General features: G+C 40.7%; 1 long non-coding RNA gene across 1 annotated transcript; it reads right to left on the bottom strand.

Annotated features, from left to right (window-relative positions):
- Nucleotides 1-2197: 2197 nt before the first annotated feature.
- LOC129347428 (uncharacterized) lies at nucleotides 2198-15932 on the bottom strand. The gene is made up of 3 exons (XR_008599536.1): nucleotides 15888-15932; nucleotides 13175-13288; nucleotides 2198-9095 (listed from the first exon to the last, which is right to left on the bottom strand). It is a non-coding gene; the product is annotated as an uncharacterized LOC129347428 (long non-coding RNA).
- Nucleotides 15933-16513: the final 581 nt, after the last annotated feature.

Below are 16513 nucleotides of genomic sequence, written 5' to 3'. Positions count from 1 at the left end.
TATGCACATTTACGGGTTTATAATTTTAGTTTTGTGCTTTGAGTTTTTTGCCTTAATGTTCAAAAACATAACATTTTTTCAAGACTTTAAGGCCCTCCTCCCAAAAAGCCTAATTTGCTCTGATTGCTTGGCTGGTCCGAAAAAGTGGGCCACGTTGGTTGCGTACCTTAAATCGAGATCTGCAAGTATAGGGATGTAAGGCTAACACAGGCTCTTTAAAAACAGTGTAACTCACCTGGAACAACCACACCAGTTGGTCTTTCAGCTGCACCTCCAGTTTTTTCACTCGTGGGCTCGTGGGTCAGTGTCTCATCTTTATAAAGAGTTGTGCCTCCTTGGTGACCTGATTTAAAACATGAGTAGTTCAAACAAGATTTTCAGAGCTTTAAAATGGTCAAAAATATCCACATATATATCAAGAAGGAAAAAACATGGTGAGAATTAAGCCTGGAAAGGACACTTGCCTCCGTTTACTTTGAGTTTGGAGCTCCTTTCTTGCTCCTCCAACTCTTCCCTTTTAGCCTGCAGCTCCTCCAGCTCTGCCTGAATGGCCTCCAGCTCACGCAGTGTGTCATCACCTTCACTGGTCACTAATGACACCACACAAAGTTGAACTGATTAGTGGCTAAAAGAAAAAAAACATGAGAGAACAGATGCTGTTTTACCAGCAAAGGGTGGTCCACACTACTATTCAATGTACTGTGGATCACTGCTGCTCCCATCAAGTCTACATACAGACAGGTGACAAATTAAAGGAAAATCCAACATCAAGTGTTAGTAGTGACCCAGAACAACTTCAGTGCATCTTGGCATTGATTCTCTAAGTCGCTGTAACTCTACTGCATGGATGAACACCATTCTTCTAAAACATTTTCCCTCATTTGGCATCTTGATGATGGTGGTGAAGAGCGCTGTCTAACAAACTGGTCAGAAATCTTTCATAGGTGTTCAGCTGTGGTTGAGATCTGGTGGCTGTGAAGGTCACAGTTTATGAGTCATATCATATTCATACTCAGTGAGTCATCAGTGACTCCTTGTGTCCTACAGATAAAAGCATTGTCATCCAAGAAGAGACCTTTCCCATCAGGATAGAAATGTTCCATCACAGAATAAAGGTGATCAGTCAGAACAGCTTTGTATTGATCTCCAGTAACTCCTCCCTTTAAGGAGGCAAGTGGACTCAAATCATGGCAGTAAAATGACCCCCAACAGCATAATAGAGCTACCAGATCACCTCATTGTAAGAATCAAGTATACAAGCCTTTATAGCTCTCTGTACTGCACACATACACTCGCCAACCTTTCCAAGCCTATTTACTGATGTCTTTCCCATAGATCTAAATATAGATGTCACTTTAGCAGCTGCTCCTTTTGAAACAGTAGCCAGTTAAACATTTCCTGAAGCTCGTGCCATCTGTGACCCAACAATGAACCCAATCTTACTGTCGCATAGACCCTTTTCTTTTGCCATCTAGATAGGAAATAAGAATCAACTGGTGCTGATGAGCATCATTATACATCCCACAGAACATGACTGGATGTTATTTGGTTTATTGTGCCATGCAGCGCCCATATGTAGAAACATCTGCATTCATTGTGCCTCAGTTGTTCAGATTTTTCCTGTAATCTATCACCTGTCTGTATCTATATATGTATATGTGCAAGGTAATTAAAGGACAGGTGAAGATAAAGACAAAAAGAACAGAGCAATGCACCAATAATCCCCTCTGTAAATCACTAATTTGCTGATTTTTTTCAGACAATCTTCTAATATGTGTAAAATAAATTTTAAAAAATCTTTCAGTCTCTCTCTTCTCTTTCTACAGTATTTTCAACCTAACAAAGGTTAAGACATTGCTGTCATTTTAAGGGGTCACATGCCAAATTCTGGGAACCGTTACTTATTATTACGACTCACGTTCCTCTGTGCTGCTGCCACTGTGTTGCTCTGCCTTCTTTGTGAATTGCTGCTTGTTCTGCAGTGAGAAATGCCGGTTGTGAAGCCACCGTATGCGAGACACAATGACGACCAGCCGAAGGGGGCCGCTCCTCAGCTCTGGTGTCTCCTGGTTGGAGTCAGGCTGGATATCAGGTTTAGACTCATCCTGCTGCTCCTGTTTGGACTCTGAACTCATGTCTGAGTTTAACCGAAAGGTGGAGAAATGCCTGAAAGCCTGAAGGTCTGCACTCCCCATCCTGGTTTAGAGACGTGAATCCAGACGTTTCTATAGAAGAGAGCCCTCAAGCTGAGGAGAAGCAAACCTTGGACAGTAAGCAGCTCCAACCCAGAATCTGAATCCAAGTTAAAGTCAATCAGCGGCAAATTTAGTTTTCAAATTTCCTCTTTTTCACTTGAAACCCAGAAAAAATGAGACCTGAAAACATTTCTGGTATCGTCTCATAAAAAATGTGTCTCCTTCGTCTTAAAATTATTTTTAAAATAGCCTCATCCAAATGTGTGCATCATCTCTGCAGCTATGACACGGAGCCAAACATAAACAGTGGACTTAAACAAATGAGTGCCCGGAAAGCTGTAAAACATGCAAATGTGTTCAGCCTAAGCCATATACAAGTTAATGGACAGTAGCTGACACTGAAGGAAGACTGTAGTCATGAGTGATGTTAGAAGGTGTCAGGAGGAGCTCAGCAAAGCTACAAATCATCAAAAGTTTGTTTTATCTGGATGTACAGGGTTAATATTCTATTATATTAGTAACAAGTGTTGGGACATTTTACTCATTTTACCAAAGGATAAGATACAAACACACTGCTGGGTTGTCTGTAAATTTATTATTGTCAACAATATAGAAAATTAAAATACATATTTGCAATGGAGAAGAAATGACTCAGCATGGAAGGAGAGACCTCACTCCTCTCTCCCACAAGGACCAAGTACAATGGAACTGCATTTATAGGAAACACAAACTCTTCTCCTATTGGCTCATCATTAGTAGGTTGTGGGTTTATAGTGTCCATACCATAGAATAAACCTGGGGTCACCTTTTCAAAGACAGAAACCTTTTATGGGTAAATATATTTTCTCCAGTTGACCTCAAACCTTGACCTTTTTGATCTCTAGGTGACTCTTCTATAATTAAGCTACAGCAAAATTACTCTACTAACAAAAATAGTTTCATATCAACAAAGATACACTTACATGACATGAACTAACAGAAAATAAATGCTAACCAATGGCCTTATGGTTAATTTTATTTTCACACCTCTTGTATTTTTGGCAGGCTGGTTGTTTCTTCTATGTTGTTAATAATAATAATAGAAAACAATGCACAGCAGTGGAGGGTGTGACCTCAACAGAAGTCAGTCAGTGTTGAGCTCAGTTCAACTAAATGCTGATTTCACTTATGTACTTTCTTGAGACTTTGGGCTTTGGTTGAAAGTTGTAAATCATATCTGCACTTAGACAATATCACTTAGCTAAATAAATAATAATATGGGTTTAATCCTACACAAAACAATGCTCCCAAAAAAGGCATTTTATCTTCTTTACTACTTCCTCCTTATAGAGATTCAAATCATGTAGCATGTTTTCAGGAAGTCTAGTATGGGCTGGGTTCATGAACTTCCATGTAGCAGTATTTTAAATTTGCATCGAAACACCCAGGCACACTTTTATTAATGTACTAATATAATTGCACACAGGTTTTCTAATCATCAATGAGCCTTTCAACACCATTAGCTAACACAATGTAGCATTAGAACACAGGAGTGATGGTTTCTGGAAATGTTCCTCTGTACCCCTGTGGAGATATTCCATTAAAAATCAACAGTTTCCAGTTAGAATAGTCATTTACCACATTAGCAATGTCTAGACTGTGTTTCTGATTAATTTAATGTTGTCTTCATTCAAAAAAAACTGCTTTTCCTTCAAAAATAAGGATATTTCTGTGACCCCAAACTTTTGAACGGTAGTGTATGCAGTCACTTGACTCCTCCAGCCACTATTAGTAAAGTTCAGTCATAAGTGCAAAACACAGAAACGAAAAAACAATAGTTAAACTGAGAGACACATATTCATTTGTTAAGTAAACCAAATGAACATGATTTGTTTTTTATTTGATTTAATTTCATTGCATAGAGAAGTGCAAACCAGTGTCCATTCTGTTATTCAGTTTGTCTTTCTCATTGGTTGACATTGTGCACACTCATATATTGCTGACACAGTTTCCTTTTCTTTATGTGTCATTGCTCTGTTGTCCTCTTGTATCCTTTCTCTCATTTTCCCCAAAAATACCTGGAAAGTGTTTGCATTTTTATGAGTTTTGGCCAGTTTTATGTCATCGCACTCTATTTCAAATAAAAACAGTGTCTCTTTCTCTTCTCCTGACATGCTACCAGGAATGGCTCATTTTTTTCTTTTTTTGTTTCTGATGTTTCTGATTTCTGATAGCCTGCTGTCTCCTTCTTTTGATAAGCCCAAAAGTCTGAACAACCCACAAAATGTTTTTACACTTCGAGCAATCCATACCGGGGAAGGTTTCATATCTGTAACTTTGGTTCAGGCCAAACTAAAAAAGCCTAAAGTCTGGATCAAGCATGTTTTGAAAGAGTCATGGAGGGGTAGCGATAAATAATGTTCTCTGGGTACATTAATAAAACCTTTTTACATCATATAGCATCATTTGGACCAATTATTGCAATAAAAATCTCTGTTGGTGCAGCTTTAAGATTTGAAAACATTTTTCGGGGGCTTTAAAATTCAGAGGATAGAAAACAGCAGCCTTCATATGAGCTTGTACCAAAACATTCAGTAATGAGAATTTTTCAATCGTGCATATTTTATTCAAGAAGGAAATCTCTGTTCAAAATGACTGAAAGTCATTTTTGCTATAGGCAACACACTCAGGTTTTGGCATTTTATTTCAGCCATCATCCTTGATAGAAATTTATATAAGTGTTATGGTGACAGTTCAAGGGTCACAGCCACACTCTACACAAACGTAATGTGCTAAATTTAAACCCTTGCAATGTTTGGCTGTACACAGTGTACCAACTCATTCAAGTGTGAAATGTGGCGGTTGGCCCCATATGACAGCAGCAGCCAGCATGGCATCAATAAAGCCCGAAGCCGGTTTCTAACATCGGCAGAGCAGATGATGTCTGACCTATATTCCACTGACAAAACCACTGCATACAAACGCAGCATGTTGGTCTGTCGGAGAACATAATGGTCGGCAGACTGTAATTTTGTGTGCGTTCAGATAAGAAGTGTATTTCATGAAGCTTATCTGTGACCTCGTTTTCCCTTAATACAGTCTGATAAGATGTCATCATCCACCTGTGGCACTGTGGAGACTATGTGGGCCACAGTGGTCAACACAGAGAAGCTGAAAACAAATCTATTTTTTTAGATTGTTAAACGTACTAAAGGATAGCAAATCCTCAGGATGCTGAGGAACAGTGTGTTGTTCCAGCATCTGAACACTAGATGTCAGGACAGCACACTGAGGAGCAGGTCAGACCTCCAGAGGATTAAGTCCTTAGTTTACAAGGCTGACGTCACTGCTCCTGCAGTGGCAGGCCTCCATCCATCCCTCCATCCATCCATCCATCCCTCCATCCATCCACTCTTTCATTCATCTCACACTGTGCATACCAACCTGAAATATTAAGCACCTTTATGCAAGACTCAAATTGTTCCTTTCTGCTTCCGTTTTTAACCCTCTCTCACCTCTCCTCTTCCACTTCATACACATGTATTTACAGACCTAATTTCTCAGCTGGTTGGTTTATGGCGTGTGTGTGTGTGTGTGTGTGTGTGTGTGTGTCCGAGGGAGAGACAGCCACACAGATCAAATATCAGTAAAGTATGTATGTGCACCACCTGTCATGGTATTAGTCACCGAGTGAAGGATCCACACACACAGTCATTGATGGTAAATGAGCTTCATTATACAACAAAAACTTCTCACGTATCTTTGAACAATAGAGCTATTGTCTGGAGGTAAATGTTAAACACTTTGACCCGAAACACATCAAAGTAAGTGTCTGGAGTAGCATTTAGAGGGTTGGGAGGTGGGGGAGTCAAAGCAGGAGCTGCCACAGCTATAATTAGTGATTATTTAAATGTACTGCTCTGAGGAACTATTCTTTTAATCTGTGTCGTTTTCTAATATCTGTTTCTATGGATACAGTTTTGTGACTTTTTTTGTAGTGGTTTTGAATATCAAAGCAAAGCATTTTTAGATTTAAAAAAAGAAAGAAAAACCCACAATGTGTAACTACACAGACAGACAACAAGCCAAAAATATCATCCAGCCCAACGCTAAGCAGCAGAAAATGTTACCAACTCAGTAGATGAGCATGTAGCTGCAAAAAAGCTAAATACTGTTCTAATAAGTGGTGTTGAAGGATTGGTGGGGACCAAAAAAGAGCTAATAGTGAATGAGCATTTTATCGCCAGATGCTTGAAAGCAAAATTCCAGATGAACAATGGCAATGTGTTATATGTCAATGCTGTGTTTATGACTAGTTTTGCTGCCCCCAAGTGGCTAAAAAAATCAGTTGTTGCAGCTTTAAGTAAAGCCCTGATTTAACTGTGACATAGACACCTATGAGCACAAGCGCATGTTGACATAATTGCTGCTATAGTATAATTTTTGTAGTTGCGATGGGTAGACTCGATTGCGTACATGTGCAGCAGGTCATAGCGTAGTTACTGTGTGGACAGTCCATACAGGTGCAATTTTTGGCTGCAAGCGGACGTCCACTGACAGGTCTATACAGACTCTCATGGACTTGGCAAGATGAACAAATATTCGTCACATGGACCCTTGCTGGCATCAACATACTTGCAGGCACACAAAATATAACACTGGGCCTAACGCAGGCTACAAGTTGAGGTATTATTGCTTCAGAACCTTTCTGAAAGTAGTAACAACTCTCAATCTCATGAAGGTTTAACAAATTCTATATGTACATACAGTGGTTACTGTGTGACATGTTTTGTTACAACAAGCTAAAAAATGATTATTATTAGATTTAAGTATGCAAATTGACTAGAACAATGAGTACAAATATACTGCTAACATATGATTATTAACATGTTGATGTTGTAAACAAAGCATAGACTGTAAAGATGAACATAACCTCTGGATCCAAACCAATAAAGTCAATGTGGACCTGACTTAAACCTGCATTCTTTCTAACAGCCAGCAGGTGGGACTCCACTGGTTTGCAAAAAAAGCCCAATTGCATCGTTTATGAAAAAAGTGACACTACTTCTCACTTGATTTATTACCTCAGTAAACATTTTCCTAATGGGTTAATGGTTTCAATCGCTAGTTTGAAGTCCTTTCCAATGCAGCCTGATGTTCATTTTATAAATTCTGTTTTCATTTAGAGTAAAATTGACAGTAAAGCAGGGTGTGTTTTAAAATGTGGCTATCTTGTGATTGACATGAGGCTACTGTCTGTACTGTATGTACAAATGTCTTCAAGTTCTCCACCCTTTGCCCCAGTTTCATAAGACCGAGATGGTGACTTCCAAATTCCAAACTCGAGGCTTCAAAACCGTTGTCCACAAACCAGGGGGTGACGTCACAGTGGCTACATCCATCTTTTACACACAGTCTAAGGTACACACCTTGTTGTACGAGAAAAGGCAGCTCTCTGAACTAGAATGTTAATATCCTCAAGCAGCAGCAGTAGCGAAAAAAATCTCTATAATTAGTGAATGGCTTAATGCTGACGTTAGAAAAGGACTAACAGGAACATATTGAAACACTTTCCACTGTGCGGGAGCTGCCCTGTATAATTCAGAGCCACGGCAGAGTCCTGTTACATAACTGATAAACAGAGGTGGCTTATCAAACAACGTAATCTTTAACCAGACTCCAATACCCCACGGTGGTGATATAGGTCAGTCTGTGTTTACTAGCTGTACTGTTACTACGTATAGTAGAGAGACATCATTCAAACACAGCGTATTATACTGGGTCGCTCCCTCCCAGAGGACGTCTCGCTGATGATGACATACAGTTGCTTAGAGGGTTGCGTCATGCCTGGATTAGTGTGTGTTTGTGTGTGTCTGGGCGTGTGTGTACTCATCTGTTTCTGTATTTACGAGGTCCAAATGAGACATCACCATAGATGCAAAACCAGCAAGATTTTCACAGTTGTTCTAAACATTCTCACAAGGACGGATTTGGCATTTTAGGTTAGTTTGAGGTTGGAACTTGTGCTTAAGCTTTGCACAAGATAAGAGTGCCAGGAATTAATGTCATCACAGAGGGATACTCATGAGTGTGGTATGGCCGTGGGGGTGAGCGACTGTGTAAATGTTCCTCTCCTCTTGTCTGAACTAAATCGTTGTAAGAACCACTTCCTGTGCAGCAATTTGCAGCTGGACTCTCATACTGACTAATAGGAGGAAAATCTGAGGACACACTCTCACACTCGCAGCACTTGGTTCTTGTCGTGATTTCTGGCCGAATGTGAGCGGCAGTGATTGAAAATCTTTTTGGTCTTTTCGGCCAGAGATCACTGCACCACTCAGGCAGATCAGAGGCAACGAGACGACGGAGGAGAGGCGTGTTTGTGTACGCAAGGGAGGGAGGAGAGAAGTGTAAGGAGAGGTGAGAGGAGGTGAAAAGAGGGAGGGGAAGAGAAAGCGGGGCAGGAGAGAGGGTGTCGGGCAGGCTGCCAGCATGCAGGTCCGATATGAAAAACGATGTCTGCAGCTGCAGCGACATCCGAGCGAGGATGGATCCAGTTCTGCATCAGAGACACTACATCACAATCCCCACACATGCCTATCCGCACACAAGTTATGTTCACACGCATATCGCTGCTGTAAATCATCTGTTGCAACAAGAGGGTTATGTAATCAAGCATCTCTTAAAATCTTAGCGCGGCATCATTCAGTGGTTAAAAAAAAAAAAAATCAGATTAGAAATCACGAGGCACTTCATTGTTATACCTTCAGCACCTAACAACAAAGATAAATCACGGTGACAAATCACAAGAGTTTCCCGGTTGTTACCACAGCATGGCTCCCCTCAGGGCGCAGACTCCTTTTTCCCAGGTGGATTGCCTTGTCAACACATCTGCAGTCACTTCTGTTCAAGTATAATCACCTGCAGACACAAGCCAAATGTAGCATTTTAACATGTGAACGTCGCTGTAATGTTAATTCGGAGCTGTATGCTACATCTGTCATGCACATAAAGAGACAGACTGATGAAGACTCTTGCACTGGGGTGCAGCACATTTTACAGAAAACAATCTGTATTGCTTTAAAGTGTGTCAAGTGCCATTATTTTATATTTTTAGTCATGCTAGTGGCATGCCTCTAGGGGTGGCAATGTCCGTCTGTCAGTTGGTCGGCCTTGTTGAAATATCTCAGTATCTAGATGGATTCAAACAGCATTTTGCACAGATTTTATCATTTCCCAGATAATGAATCCTAGTAACTTTGGTCATCCCTTAGGTTTTTCTCCAGCTCTACCATAAGGTTTACATTTTTGCTTTTGAGTATAATGTGTTGAATTGGATGAATTGCCATGATGTTTCTAGATATTCATGTTCCCCTGAGGATGTGCTGTGATCTTCCCGACTTTTCATCTTGTACCATCATCAGGTTAGGATAGTTTACAAGTAACTGAATAGCCGTTAAACTGAATGAAATACAGTGGAGTTTTTCTATTGGTTGCTATAGCCATTTTTAACAGCAAACACTTGGTCTTTCCCGCTAAATCAGCTTACTTGTATAGAAATGGAAGGAACAGTTAATGCAAACACCATGTAATTCGATACAATAACTAATTCAGTTCAGTGTAAATCCAAGATATCTAATACAACAAGCATTTTCTGTGCCCACTGTGCCACGTCATTACAGGAATATTGCCCAGGTTACGCCATTAACCACTACAGAAGTCATGGTGCCATGTTGCTAACTAACCAGTACTTTTAGTCACACAGGGAACATAGCAACCACCTCACCCATCCAAAACAATCAAAAGTTAAGTACATAACAAATGAAATAACAATCATCAAAACTACTCATTTAGCAATTTGGACTTGAACATAGACGTTCCCATGGTTCTTTGTGCTTGTCAACATAGAACAACCCAGTTTGAGCAGCAGTTTGAGCAACCACCTTAAACACACCCAATGAGTTGCAGTTTTCCATCTCACTAAACAGTAGGAGGCTTCAGCTTGTCATGCAACCAGGTACTACAGCTAATGTATCATACATTGCCTATAATGTATGCCCCTCCATCTTCTGCCTTATTGGTTAATAGCCTATATTTTTAATTTGTTGAATTATTCACTGACTATCAGTCATTAACATAAGCAAATACCTGCAAATCTAACAATATTCCCATCAACCGCAGTCACTCTTTGTTAAATGCTAATTGGTAATTGTGAGCATGCTGACACAGAATGTAACACGTCAACCTTTGGAAGCCCAACTGTGCCTGAAGACTGTGGTGCCTGGAGTGAACTCCTGCCTTTACACAGAGAAATGCAGAAGAATGAGAGTCAGCAGAGTTCCATGAATGAGGCATCAGTAAACCACAGAGTGGAGACACACTCGGACACACCTGCCTTTAATTAGCACCTGAATCATTCTCTCTCTCTCTCTCTCACACACACACACACACTCAACACCACTCCCATCAGTGCCAACTAGTGTGGAGGTGCTGATACAGGTCCACCCTGTTACAGGAACACTGTATACTAGTATGTTAGAGTCTGCTAAAAACATTGCACCTACTCCAAGTCTCTGTGTTGGCCTTTTCATTGTGAAAATCATGTTAGCATTTAGCCTAAAGCATCACTATTCCGAAACCTCACAGAGTCACGAGCATGACTGGAGACTGTTCATGCTGCTGAGCAAGTTCCGTTTAAAGAGCAAAACCAACAAAGTTCTATTCTGTGTGTCAGTATTTTCCAGCTACTCTCTGTGGCACTCAGACACAAATCCATTTGTTCCTACTGATGTAAGTCATAAGAAATGGGTCACAAGCATTAGTTTCATTGATTTAACAACTTTGCTACCCATATGATTCTGCTAAGGCACACTGCCTCATAATAGTTGTGGCTTGGGAATATTATTTTAAAGTGCCTCTCTGGGTGTTTATTAAACTGCTAAAAAGTCATTTCTGTGTATTAAAATTACACACCGAAGTGAATCCCTTCCTGTTTTAAAATGCCTCTGGTGTAACTCTGTACTGTTGTTTCTTTTAGAATGTACAGATCTACATAGTACCTGCCTCCCAGTCCACCTGACCCTCCACTCGAGCACACCAGCTCACCTACGACCCTGCTCAAACACCGTAAAACTATTTGATGCTATACAACGGCAAGTTGTCATGTTGGAGTAATTGGAGCACAGATGTTGGAACCAAGAACTGATTCTGACAAAATAATGTTACAGAAAATGTTACCCTGGGAGTTGACAGGTTGGTTCTTTAGGTGTATTACATATCCAACCGCAATGTTCTGAATCTCTTTTTTTTGAGGCTATTGGTATACTGTAGGTTTCAAAGTAAAGTGTAAATGCTTAGCCATGGTGGTGATGGCCTATTTCACTCATTATGTGTCTACCAGCATATAAACAACAGCAACAACAAAAAACATATGGACATGTTAATATCTTTAAAAAAAAAATATATATATATATATAGAGAATGCAACATTAGACAAAAAAAGTACCAAGTATGTTGAGAATAATTTTGTGGAACAAGTGCAGAAAGTTTCCTTCTGATAGAATAATGCATTAATTAAACACAAAAATGTGTGATTTCTGCCATTTGTGGTCTCAGGAAGAAGCGTGTGATCATGGGAGGTGTTTTTATAACTGTTGCTAACAAAAATCTGAAACCAGGTTCACGAACAAGGTAATATATTAAAGTTTGATTCATGTTAGTCACAGATATTCACACTATGTGAGCTTGTTCTAATGACATAGCTGCAAGCTAACTTACTAAATTACCTTTAGATGAGTCAAATACCTATACAGCTACTGTGGCTAATGTTATGTGGTGAATTGAATCATGGGATAGTCCAGCTGCTATGTGTGGTCAAAATAATCACACTACAATAATTGTGATCCACACCTAGTGAGCTAAACAAACAAAAAACACAAGACTGGCCAGCCAGCTAGTTAACCTGCTTCACTTCATTTCAATTGAGTTTTAGCGCTGTAGTGCCAGTTTACAATATATGCCAACTGAGAGCACTTCACATTTTATTATAGAGAGAAATCCTACAAATCCAATGATTTCCTTTTGGAAGCACTTTGAAGGAAAGAACTCCCTTTTAACAGGATGAAATGTTTGGCAGAACCAGGCTCAGGTAGGACAGCCATCTAGCTCAACTGAGTGGGGTGAGGGTACTTCACCCCTCCGTCCTCTCTGACATGTCATGTTTCCCCAACTACAGGTGCCAAATGAATTGTAATTGTGTAATTCTCTGGGTTGAAACACTGTTCAAAACAATTGGAATAATATAAGTACACAGACCACAACAGCACACAACACTGGTCTAACAGTTTTTAGACATTTCAATTGTGGAATTGTTGCATATTATCCATTGAAAAAGCTAAGATGCGTCATATTTTTGTCAATCCTGGATCACTGATATTAATAATAGATTTTACACTGTAATTTTACTGTTGTTAATTAACACACCGCGTTACACGTATTTGTACATGAAAGTGCTGGTATACTCAAGTGCTGCATGCGTATGTACACCTCATTTGCTGTCTTCCTATTTGCATGCTCTGTTTCTTTGATGTATACTGTCGGTGTTCGTTTGCTGCAATCGCCTGATTCACCACAGGGATCATTAATGTTTCATCTGATCTAATCGAACCCCTGCTGTCGCCACAGAGCTGCCTCACAGTCAAGACAACAGTGCAGAGCTGCAGTGCCAGTGAGCAGGGTAGTAAGGGGGAAAATCATGTTTAATAGGCTCAAACTGGGTCGTAAAAATTCAATTAAGTGCAAGGGAGGAGCACGGAAACACAACATTGTATTAATTTACTAAGCAGCTATGCAGATAAATACAGAATGACATAGAGGCTGCCTGTTAATACTGCAGGAGCAAAAACACATGTGTGGTACAAAGAGTTACCAGCAACATTCACTGTTCCTGTGTGAATGAATGTAGCTGTGGTGTCCTGCAGTGTAACAACCTGCTAATTCACCTGTAAACCCGGTTTACAGCTCGTTTCCCCTCTGCGTCTTTCTCCACATTCCAGTCTCTCTGCCCATCTGTGAAGGAGTGGAGGAGTCACAGGAGACAGATCATGCAGGAGTGTCTGTCACGTATGCAAGGAATGGCATAGGGGTGATATTAAGGGAAGTGAAAAAGAAAAAGAAAGAGAGAGGAACATTTTATTGTTGTGAGGCCAGTTTGACGTGTTGAGACAGCACACACACCTCTAACAGACGGGGTGAACTGATTCACTGAAGCGTGGTGTCCACAAACACACACTGACCATACATCATCTCGCTTATATGACTTTCCTCCCAACAGAACCACACGACATGGGAACAGAAAGAGCATGTGTCTGGCTCCATCACTTCCCCTGCTTGGTCTGTGGTCTCTTTTCATTCACATGCACGCACACACACAACTTCCCCTACTTCCAGTCTAAGTTTAATGTATTGTTTCAGTGCATGTGTGTGTGCATGTGTGTGCATGTGTGTGTGAGGCTGCTAAGGCTGGTGCTAATGCGTCCAGCCAGGCAGCACTGATACAACAGTGAGAGCAGAGATAAAGCCGGCTTTGTGTCCAACTCAGGATCTCGGGCACAGAGTGGCTGAAATGGCACACAGCCATTGTCACAGGTTCACTGCGGTCATACGCACACACACACACACACACACACACACACACACACACACACACACACACACACACACACACACCCATGGAGGCAGAGCTGGCGACACCAGCGCAGGCACAAAGCACAGATATTAAAGGTGCAATTGCGACACAGTTTAACATGGGTGAATCTCTGCCATATTACTTGAGACAGCAGTATAATCGCTGTAAACAAACAACGCCATCTGCACCGGCTGACTAGCAGGCTCTACTGGCTTCCTCCGTGTTGTGTGGCAGCGGATCCGACTGCACAGAAAATGCAAAGGACTGCATGAAAGGCTGCAGCTCTTTCAGTGAAGCTGATGCATAAATTAACGGACGCGTTGGCCACTTGGGGGAGGTGTAATGAACTATAAGCTCTAAACTGATCACCTTGCACACCACATATGGAGCCACATCAGTTTTAACTTTGAGCCATGTGTTTGGCCATCTGGCAAATCAAACTCAATATTCTCCCTACTTTTCCCTCTGCTTTGGTCTCCACCAACTCTTGAGGGGGGAAAAAGTGTTTTTAGCTGCTAAGTGCTTCACCAGATTATTTTATCTATCTGCCATTTGATGCCAAGCAGGGAGACTGCATGTGGAAATTAGGTTAATAAGAGCTTTGAGACTGAGGCAGACTGGTAAAACCGCAAACTATGAGCTGGAACAGGCTTAAACACGTTTTGCAATATTTGCATTTATAGATATTTGTGTGAAAAGCAGGTGTGAAAATCCATTTCAGTATTTTAAATGAGACAAAGGTGAAAAATGGCAAAAAACAGCAATCCAAATCTTGGACCATGTTTTAAGATAGCATTAAACTTAGCATCAGACAGACATGTTTTTACTTGGCGAAAGGTTTCTTTCATGGTTGTTTCTTTAAAACAGAAATATGACACTGTGGTTTTACAGTTTTAGGTCACTGAAAATGATCTTTTGGAAAATTCCTTCCACTGTGAAGACATTCAGAAACTTTGTTTGCAGTGTGAAGACTGATGACGTCAAAGAGCGCGCGATTATCTCCAGTGTTTATGTAAGGCAGTTTTGTGCAGATACAGATTTGACCAAAGTTTTTCTGGTGCTGTTGTTTAACAACAGTGTTTGCGTAGACAGGATTTTTTGGGGGGAACAAAAGAAGAAAAAGTCAGTTTTAACAATACCCATGTACATATGGACGAGGCCTAAGTGGAATAAGTACACATCAGCATCCGAGTGTAGAAAAACCACACAACTAGATGCCAGTAAACTCTACACACTGCAGCTTTAAGCTATTTTAACCCCCATTCTTCAGCTTTTCAGAAAGAGCAATGAAAAACAGTGAACCATCCACCAGCTGTAATCTGTCTTTTTAGCAAGAGTTATTTTGGACAGGAAGATGCTTATAAAAATGGCTTTAACTTTAAAATGACTTTTTTTGAACTCAACAACAGTACCTCATTGTGTGTGCTGTACTATATTGTACACATTGTTTTAATTTACTACAGTCTAGACAAACCAAACACACAGTCTGAATGAAATTAGTGAATGAAATTAGTGAAGAAAACTGCTGCTCCAACATGTATATCATGACTTTCAGATGGAATAATACCCGAGCAAATCTTGCCTTTCTCTAACAGAACAAACAAGACAGACTAAGAGATTGATGTGACACCATCAAGACACACAGATGCTCATTTTACAAGTCATTTCTACCAGCTCTGAACTGTGACCGCTGCTGACCGGACATGATGCATCGCTCCTGCAATGAATCCTGGAGCTTTCTCGTTTGTTCTCATCTCCTACTTTCCGGTCCAGTAACCCTCTGAGTGGCAACTAAAGCCGGAGTTCTTCGTCGCTGTTCAGTTCTCATTTGTTTTCAGCTACCTTTTTAGAGGGGAAAAAATCACTTGTGGAACATCAGCTGATGAATTTCAGTTTGTTTCTCTCAGGATGTGAAAGTTTTTTTTCTCCTTCTGACTCATAGCTCTCACTTTCTCGCTCCACCCAGCGTTTGTCATATAATGCATGTACAGTGTGTATGTACAGTATGTATGCATTGTGTGTGTCACCTTTCTCCTCCTTCCGGCTGCAGCTTGTCCGGCCGAGCTGGAGCCTCCACCTGTAGAGAGAGCAGAGGAAAGTGAGGTGCAGGGTTACAAACGCACCCAATGTCACTGTGTCCGTTCTGCTCCCCTGCCCACCTCCACACAGTGTCCTCTGTCTTCTCCTGCCTGCATACCTCACAGGCATCCTGCCCATTCTATAGCTCTCTAACAGTAGACAACATATACAGGCCTATTATGCACTGTGTTCTCTCATGCTGGTATTTGCATGCCTAATTTTCTGTAGGGAAAAACAAACGCACCCATATAGACTACAGGTTCTAATGGATTCCACCATGCATTTTACATTGTGCTCCACGCTGACCAAGCTCGGAACTGTTCCTGTAATGCAGTATTCAGTGACCTTTTTCAAAATAACTTCTGGTCCGCTAGCCTCGATGTACATTGTGTTTTCTCTTTGATCTAACATTCCAAAAAGCTGCTACTAGCGTTTCTGTCCTGGATGAGAAAAATATGAGCACCTCATCATTTTAGCAAAGATAAAACCATGTTTAATTTGTAAGCATTCACCAACAGTATTATCTCATAAGCCAGACAAACACAATCACTGTCTTTTTCTTATTTTGTTCTAC

Source organism: Amphiprion ocellaris, chromosome 18 (genome assembly GCF_022539595.1).
Source record: "Amphiprion ocellaris isolate individual 3 ecotype Okinawa chromosome 18, ASM2253959v1, whole genome shotgun sequence".
Taxonomy (NCBI): Eukaryota; Metazoa; Chordata; class Actinopteri; family Pomacentridae; genus Amphiprion; species Amphiprion ocellaris.
The sequence above is the reverse complement of the archived record's forward strand: the minus strand, read 5'-3'. Positions and strand labels throughout refer to the sequence as shown.